This window comes from Sinocyclocheilus anshuiensis, unplaced genomic scaffold, assembly GCF_001515605.1.
Source record: "Sinocyclocheilus anshuiensis isolate Anshui unplaced genomic scaffold, SAMN03320099.WGS_v1.1 scaffold1123, whole genome shotgun sequence".
NCBI classification, from domain to species: domain Eukaryota; kingdom Metazoa; phylum Chordata; class Actinopteri; order Cypriniformes; family Cyprinidae; genus Sinocyclocheilus; species Sinocyclocheilus anshuiensis.
In genome coordinates this window covers 816,997-826,717 of record NW_015544248.1, presented here as the reverse complement: position 1 = coordinate 826,717, position 9,721 = coordinate 816,997, and the positions used below count along the sequence as shown (strand labels likewise).

General features: G+C 36.7%; 1 pseudogene; it reads left to right on the top strand.

Annotated features, from left to right (window-relative positions):
• Window positions 1-2,242: 2,242 nt before the first annotated feature.
• LOC107697809 (protein NLRC3-like) overlaps window positions 2,243-9,721 on the top strand; it is a 32,609-nt pseudogene continuing 25,130 nt past the window's right edge.

The following is a 9,721-nucleotide window of genomic DNA, read 5'->3' as shown; positions in this document are numbered from 1 at the left end:
TTTCAGAAAGGCGGGGCATAGAGGAGAAACAATAATGTACAGTATGTGGAAAATAATGTGTTTTTTTAACTTTAAACCGCATAAACACATTTCATTACACCAAATACACCAAATAATGTTCTTTTTAGCAGCATCATATGACCCCTTTAATTAGAGATGAAATTAACAACTGACTTGTACTCAGTCGACAGCAAGAAGAACCTGCACCAGCACCACTGACAGATGAAGAGGAGATGGTCAAGTAAAATAATTTTAAAATTCAAAAGGAAAAAGAATATCTGTTGCTTTTGTATTTGTAGAAAATAAAGATGACCAAATAAATTGTGAATAATTTGTGTTTATTTAACAGCTGTGGTGGTGGTTATGGCATATATCTTGTACTACCCCTCCATCTAGCATCCTTCCATACAGTAATCTGATTCATTTTCAGAAGGTGCGATGTTGGGAATATGTGTGTCATCAATGCATCTAACCACACTAGAAATCCTAAAGGAAATTCTAATTATTGGGTTACTTCCAGAGGTAGCAGCAAGATGTTATCAAGTGAACATCATTTATCAGATTAGCTTCATTTATACCGATTTCTACACCACTGACCTACAGTCCAGTGAAACTTCTCTTTGATGGATTTGTGCCCAGAGGTTTTGCGGGGTTTTCTGCGGGGTTCCTCCAGTAAAATTCACATTCCAGGGGCTAAATATCACGTTATTGGGGGCGCTTCAACCCACGGACATGAAAAACAACCCATGGCTACAGTGTTAAAGTAGCCCAATTCCACGTGAAAACCATGGACTTGGCAACACTGAGGTGATGTAAAAGAGGAAAGCAGTCATTTGGACCAAAGCACTGTGAGGCAAGGGAGGGGGAGACTCAAAATGTTTCTATACTTAAAATGCACTTTAATTGATTCTAAGGGCCCACGAACTTTTGGGGCCCCCAGAGATCTGTTTTATTAGCAGTAACAGTACTAGTAGTATTGCAATGGAAATTATAAATGTATCTACCAAAGAGTTACAAATAAAAGGAAATTACGGCTTATTTCTAGGGAGATCAGATGGTAAACTGTCAAATTAGAGATGTCTTCGATTTCGACGAAGATGTAAATCCGGTCATCAAAAGATCTAAATATTTGTGGATTGGAAACAAATGGAAAATTGGCAAGCTTTTGCTGAAATTCTATAGATGTTTTGCCCGACAGGTCTTCGAGCCAGTCACGTGACTGAAAACTATGAATTGTAGGCTCTAATTCTCAACACCATTGGTTCGAAGCGCTGTCAATGCTTTGTAAAGCCTTTTTATCATGCCAGTAAAGTTACTGGAATCTCAATTTACCAGTTGCTGATTGCAATGCAGATTTTTTCAAATAGGATACACATCTCAACCACAGAACGTCTCTGTTCATGGTATGTAAACACTCAATTCTATGTTTTAAAATATTACCCTGGTCACACTGAGCCAATATTTATTCTGATGACTTTCGTGTGACTGATCATGCTGTAGCTAGTATGAGTAGCCTAACAAAATGCTTTCTCTGTCCAGATATAATAATAACTGACACTTCAAATCAACATTTAAATTTCAACTTTTACTAAATGTAGTCTTTAATAATGTCTGAAAATATATCAATGAATAACCTGATACAAGTAACATGCTTTATGTCTTAAGTTCTCACTCTGCAGCAACCGGTTTATATGTATTTATATGTATTTATATATAGGGCTATACAGCCATCTAGAGGTTACACCCTGATATTGCAGAAGATAAATGGTGCATAATTTTGAGCTTAATATTTAGTTAAATCCCCTTAAAATAATAAAAATATTAAAGAAAAAAAATATTATTGAGCTAAAATCACAAAAGCACAAATATATATGCATTCTTATATAACGTTGTCTTCATTCATTTGTATGTTCATCTATAAGTGTTTGGGCTGTTTAATATTAGGATTTTGTTTAAAATCCCCAACCGCAGCCCCGCACTACAAAATCAAGCCCCCCACTACAACATTAGCTTTTCGGATCAAACGCACCGGATGAGGCTTGAGATCACGTGCGTGGAGTGACGTCATCATTGTTTCCCGCATCACCAATAAAAAGTGAAAGTAAATGTTCAGAGTTGATGTTTCTCCATTTAAACAGCCAGAATCGATTCTATACGGAATATCAAAGTGTTTCATAGGAACCTTTATAAAAGCTAAGCCATGACTAACGTGTAGCTGCTTCATAGAAAGGCGGTGATTTTGTGAATCTGTGTAAATAAAGTGAGTGCTGATGCTCAGGTGCTTTACAGTGACTTCCGCATTCATATTTCCTCTAAAGGACGTTTAGTTTGATATGTTTCATATTTTCTTTTGCAAGCAGATGAACGTGGTTTGATTGGCGTTTGGTGTTGTCTGTGGTGTATTTGATCATTTGTTAACACACGACTAACATTGTGTATCTGAGTGAACGCCGCGTCTCATGATCTGTTTCTCTCAGGATCCGTTCAGCTGAATTATTGAGTTTGTTTGTCATTTCTATTCAGAGTCAGTGCTGGAGATCAGATTCTGTTTCATCATGGATGACACACAAACATCCACAGATGAAGATTTTTCTCCAGGATGCAGGTACTTTGAATAAACACTGTATTAAATCACCTTGAATGATGGTGGATGGGAGTCTCCATTGTGTTTGTGTGTCTGGAGGTTTTTAAGTTAAAATGAAGAATTTATAAAAAATAAAAAAAAATCGAAAAGCCTTCTCATTAAGTGTTTTTGATGAAAAATACTTAAAGACCTTAAAATAAAATGATTATCATCATAAAGGATTAAATCTGTTGTGTTATAGTTCAGTTCAGCAGAAGAGATCAGAACCAGAGCCCAGCTGTGTGTCTATGAGGAGTGACAGGTCTATGGATCATCCAATAGTGTTTAAGAGTGGAGATACAAAGACTGATCTCAGGTACATTTTTATATAAATATTATTATAGCATGTCATATAATCAGGTAGTATTTTCCACAATAAATGAGAAATTCTTGTACATTGCAAAATTATATATTTTTATCTGATATTTTAACATTTATAGTGTTAGACAGAGAGATGCATTTGTGAAAGCACTCAGTTCTATTTAACATCTTTTGTAATAAAATAGTGATTGTTTAAATAATATTTTAGCATGTACTTTGCTAAAAGGATTGACTTTAATCTCTCTGTTATAGTTCAGTTCAGCAGAAGAGATCAGAAGCAGAGTCCAGCTGTGTGTCTATGAGGAGTGACACGTCTATGAATCAATCATTAGATTATAAGAGTGAAGATACAAAGACTGATCTCAGGTATAATATTTCTGTAAAAGATTATTTGATTATGATACAGAATACATAAAAGACACTGTGCTCATTAGCTGATTTAATAATGCAGTATTTTAATTTTCCAGGCATGAAGTCCTCAACAGGTTTAGATCTAATCTGATGAAGAAGTTTGAGCATCTGTCTGCTGAAGTCCTTAAGGCATTAAAATTAAAACTAATGAAGAAGTTTCAGTGTCTACATGAGGGAACATCAAAGCAGGGAAACCCAACACTCCTGAATGAGATCTACACAGAGCTCTACATCACAGAGAGTGAGAGTGGAGAGATCAGTAATGAGCATGAGGTGAGACAGATTGAGACACAATCCAGGAGAGCAGCAACAGAGGACACAGCCATCAAATGCAGTGACATCTTTAGACCTTTACCTGGACAAGACAAAGCCATCAGAACTGTGCTGACAAAGGGAGTCGCTGGCATTGGAAAAACAGTCTCTGTGCAGAAGTTAAAAGTCTCATCAGATTCTTCTACAACAAATAATGAAACAGACAAGAAGCAGCTCTGACAGCAATGAGAAAACAGTTGAGTACATCAAGAAGAATATCAGGACCATTGACTCTCCAGATAAATCCATCAATCTGTTCCACTGTCTGAATGAACTGGGTGATCATTCACTAGTGGAGGAAATACAACAGTATCTGAAATCTGGAAGAATAACGGAAACCAAACTCTCTTCATCTCAGTGGTCAGCTGTAGTTTTTGTGCTGTTGACATCAGAAGAGGAACTGAATGAGTTCCGTCTTGATAAATTTGTTAAAGGAAAGAATAAGCCTGAAAATATGGAAGTTCTTCAGAAGCTGCTGCCTGTGATTAAAGAATCCAGATCAGTTCAGTAAGTATCACTGAGAACAATCACTTCACTGTTAAAACATGAAGAAAATCAAAGTTAAAGCTCATAAATCTTCAGTGCTGCAGATGTTGTCCAGAGTTTAGTCGTCAGTATTTTGATGTGTTTTATATCAAATCAGTGACACCATTAGATTCAGAGACAGAGAAGTGGCATATGAATAAATTATTTGGGCTTGTTAATAATTTAAAATATCTTTGCACATAAAGGATTTTAAGTAATTGTAATTTTTAAAGGGGTCATGAACTGCCTCTGTTTTTTATTTTGTACTGTTCTCTGAGGTCCACTTATAATGTTGTCAAGATTTTTACATCAAAAAACATCATAATTTAGAAGTAATAAGCTATTGTCTGTCCTGTTTTTGACCTCCTCATCAGAACGCTCTGTTTGAATAGATGTGGAGGATTGTAGACTCAGAAGTAAACACACACTGCTGTGATTGGCTAATAGTTGTGTGTTTGACAGTCTTCATCCTTCACAGATGGACGCTGCTGTGATTTAGGTAAAAAACACATAAATAACTCAATACATATCAAACGATCTGTAAGAAGAGACAAAGCAATAGTGATCACGTAATAAAAACAGTTACTCACACTTGTGTGGTGCCACATCAGATCCAATATAATCAGCACAACATCGTCTTTTAGTTTCAATCTTTCAGAAGATCCCACGTCAAATTGTGCCTTGTTTGTAAACGAATCCGCGGTAAAATTAAGTGAAGAAAAGACAGATTTCTTACTGACGTGGTCTGAATCTTCATTAAAAATAAAGTTAATTCACTCTTTCCTAACATTGGGATCAGAAGGAAGGCAATACAAAGACTGTTTATTCCACAGCTTGACACTGAACAGCATCTTCTTGTCTTCAGAGCATCTTTATCGTTTGGTTTCTGCATAGACCTGCATGTTTGCCTCTCTCGTAAACACTGTATGTGTGAATCAGTGGGCGGAGCTAATCAGGCAGTGATGTCAATCTTCTTCTGTGGAGGCGGTGCTTATCCACACTATTACATTATAGAGTAGAACATTCCTCAAGCTGTGGTTTTGTCAGACTGTCTTCAATATAAGCTGTCTTTAGACTAACGACAAAGTTTTGAGTTCTGAAATTAACAGGATGTTTTTATAGTACAATGTCCTCTTATGTCAAAAGATCAAGGGAATTTCGGTTTCTCAGTTCATGACCCCTTTAAACCTCTGACATTGTGCAACAATGTTTTTGTTCTGTGACAGTTTAGATCTCAGTCCAATGATCCATCAAAACATTTTTATTTGTGTTTTGTGATTTGTATTTGTACTTTATTCACAGCTAAACTGATCTGATCTGAGAGAGTGAAGAGTGTGTCATTGTTCTCTACAGGTTGAGTGATTGTGGCGTCACAGATGAAGGTTGTGCTGCTCTGGCTTCAGCTCTGAGATCAAACCCCTCACACCTGAGACACCTGGATCTTTCTAGGAATAAACTAGGAAAATAAGTGAATCTGCTCTCTGATGTACTACAAAATCCTCACTGTAAACTGGAGATACTGAGGTAAGATTATATATGACACACTGTAAAGCATTTGTGAAGTGAAAAACAAATCACCCAAAAGTCTGAAAACACAATAAGTCAGACAAAAAGTAAAAATTAGGTATTGTTTGTGAATGGAATACTTACTACTGATTGGATGAGACAACTGTTAATCAAGACACAGAGATACAGAAAGTAAACATTGTGTGACTTTGTTTCTTGTTCATGTGTGGACTTCTGTGTTCATGTTAAACCGGTTTTTGCATTAGCAAAACCTTTATATGGATTGTCTGTTTACACCAAGTACTAATAGCCCGTCTTGTTAGCAAAGGCTTGACTGTTATCAGACAAAATTACTAAAGAAACCAGTCAGATAAGTGGGAGTGTAAGGACAGTGGGCTTTTGAGGCGACCAACCCGAGTACAAATCTACATTTCTTCTCATGTATTCCATTGTATAAGAGCTCAGAGAGGTGTTTATATTAAAGAAAACATAAGAAAATATTCAAAACATGGAAATAAAATGTCTAACATGTATATCATTAAAATTATATGTGGTGTCCTGACATTGATCAGATAAAGAATATGTTATTACGTACTGTTTTGTAAAGCACTGCAATACATTGAGGTGTAAGTACTATCTGCCACAATTTACATAAACTATAAATAATATCTCACAGTGTAGGTGATCTCAGGTTTTGCTATCCTTGGGTGATGGAGGAGAAACACACACACACACACACACACACACACACACACCACTACCCAGTACATATTAATACAGATCAAAATAACAGTATAAAGCTCAGCTGTGTAATGAATAGTGTAATTAAACCGATTTATGTGAATGTCTTCATAAGACAGACTGTTTGATTAAAACTACTAACAGTGCAATAAATAAATATTTATTTTTTCTTGAATGAGGCTTTAAATGATTTATGAACATGTTTTTTTATTCTTTGACATTTTAAATCTCAGTCCAATGATGCATCACACATTGATTTGTACTAGAGGTCTGCACAGGACAATTTTTTTTAGTATATTCACTCTTTGTTCACCCGCTGTCTACTTAGAATAATTGTCTTCCCGAGCCGACCGTTCCCCCTAAATTTAGATCTTGTTTCCAGAATCTCACATTTAAATTTCCACTACTGAAAGAAAGAGAGATAGGCTAACAAATAAAAGTGTAGTCTGCACAAAATTGTATTTTTTATTTGTCTTGTCAGGATACAATTCATTTAACATTTACAATTAGATTTGGGTGTGAAGAGTCTCTGTGCTGTACTGGAGGATCCTCACTGTAAACTGGAGAAACTGTGGTAAGATCATCTCTCCAATAGTCTCATGTCTTTGTCTTCAGTAAGATGTGTCCTTTAATGTAAATTCTGACTAGACGCACTAAATCTCAGCACAAATGACTGAAGATGATGTTAATTTCATTAATCTTCATCACATCATGAGCTCTTGCTCCTGTTTTTGGCCACCAAACATTTACTGGAGCTTCAGTTGCTTCTGCTAGTTTGATTAATACTCCTTCACCTGCCCATCTCTGTATAAGAGTTTATTTTCGTCTTATTTTCCGCTTTTTCTGAAATCCCATGAGGTCATTGTGTTCTCACAGATGTCATACAGATTTAACCTGAATGTTCAGATACTAATGTGTGATTTGGTGATTTCTGTTCAGTTTATAAGCTGCCAAACATGACACAATGATGTGTTTGATCACAAGAGTTATTAAATGAGATGTAATGGGGAACACGTGGCTCCTGTGAAGCAAATGTTTTCCTGTAGGTGTTTATTAGAGGAGCAAGTGACTGTTTCTCTACACAGATCTGTCCTTATCAAAGACTATAGAATACCCAAGATGTGTCACTAGAATAGTTTTGAATGGGGAAAAATGCAACGCTCAATATGGCCACGCTATCGAACGAAGCCCCGCCTTCTGAGTAAAAGAGCCAATCACTAATCAGTGAAGTATGCAGCTGCGATTAGAAGTCCTGGTTGCTATAGAAACAGTCAGCGTTCTGAGACGTGAGCTCAGGACTGCGCATGTGCACTGGCGGGTCTAGCCTGAGAAAGAAGCTTTTTTTTAACGCTATTTGAGCAAAACAAACAACAGTTATGATACAGTGGTTGTCAGATTTCATTGATGATTTCAAATATGAAATTTAATCATAAGCTTGGTTACCAGTTTTGGAGAATTTGATGTTTCCCCATTTAAAGAGATAGGGGCTGCACTTGCATGCCCGAGAGGCGTTTCAAAGATGGCCACTGAGTGAATTTACTTGCCTTAAAGGGACTTTGTCCTTATATCACTATGAAACAATATCTCACATTCAGCTCTGTGTGTCTGTTCAGTCCTGAAGCACATGACAGTTTCAAACAGCACCATTGAGCATCAACATGCATAAATCTCATTCTATCAGCAGCAGTTTGTGGCAATGCTTGTCATTATATCTCCTCTCCTGCTCTGAGACCAGAGTCAATAATAAACTACAGACACTTCAACTACAATTCACATTCTGTCATTGTTCTCTACAGGTTGAGTGATTGTGGCGTCACAGATGAAGGTTGTGCTGCTCTGGCTTCAGCTCTGAGATCAAACCCCTCACACCTGAGACACCTGGATCTGTCTCAGAATAAACTAGGAGATTCAGTGAATCTGCTCTCTGATGCACTACAAAATCCTCACTGTAAACTGGAGATACTGTGGTAAGATTATATATGACACACTGTAAAGTATTTGTGAAGTGAAAAACAAATCACCCAAAAAAGTCTGAAAACACAATAAGTCAGACAAAAAGTAAAAATTAGGTATTGTTTGTGAATGGAATACTTACTACTGATTGGATGGGACAACTGTTAATCAAGATACAGAGATACAGAAAGTAAAACATTGTGTGGCTTCGTTTCTTGTTCATGTGTGGACTTCTGTGTTCATGTTAAACTGGTTTCTGCATTAGCAAAACCTTTAAACGGATTGTCTGTTTACACTAAGTGCTAATAGCCCGTCTTGTTAGCAAAGGCTTGACTATCGAACGAAGCCCCGCCTTCTGAGTAAAAGAGCCAATCACTAATCAGTGAAGTATGCAGCTGCGATTAGAAGTCCTGGTTGCTATAGAAACAGTCAGCGTTCTGAGACGTGAGCTCAGGACTGCGCATGTGCACTGGCGGGTCTAGCCTGAGAAAGAAGCTTTTTTTTAACGCTATTTGAGCAAAACAAACAACAGTTATGATACAGTGGTTGTCAGATTTCATTGATGATTTCAAATATGAAATTTAATCATAAGCTTGGTTACCAGTTTTGGAGAATTTGATGTTTCCCCATTTAAAGAGATAGGGGCTGCACTTGCATGCCCGAGAGGCGTTTCAAAGATGGCCACTGAGTGACAAGACTTGTCTTAAAGGGACTTTGGAAGTATCAACTGAAATAAATGCTTCCCCTTTGTGGACACTAACATAATAGGCAACTCTGGCCCCAGAGGGTGATTGTAAATTAAGTTTACAGGAAATTTGCTTGAAATTTCAGTCTGCATCTTCTCAGATACTGCTATTTCATTGTAATTCTTATCACAATGTCACTGAATTCACCATTAACTATTCACCTCAACAGTTTATTTTGTTGTATATGATATCATTGTAATCCTTGACCATAAAAAATAGGGGTAGACATCACCTTTTCTGTGTTTGGTTCATGTTTGGTTCAGGAGATATAATATAAAATACATAATTTGGTAATGGCAGAAAGTAAAATGGCGACCATGAGGCGTTTTTGCGATGGCTCCATTGCTGAAAATGTTCAGGGCTGCAAACTGTACAAGTGTACCAAGTTTCATGCTTTTATGAAAAAGTGAAAACATTTTTCACATATCACCAGGACTAATTCTGTTTTGACATGTTGGTGTTATATCTATCACTTGGATGTTATAAGTTGCACTGAGTAAATACAGCTGGATAAAACAAAAAACGGTTTCCGTCTTCATTTCAGGCTGCAAAGCAAAAAAAAAAAAAAAAGGGATTATTTTAA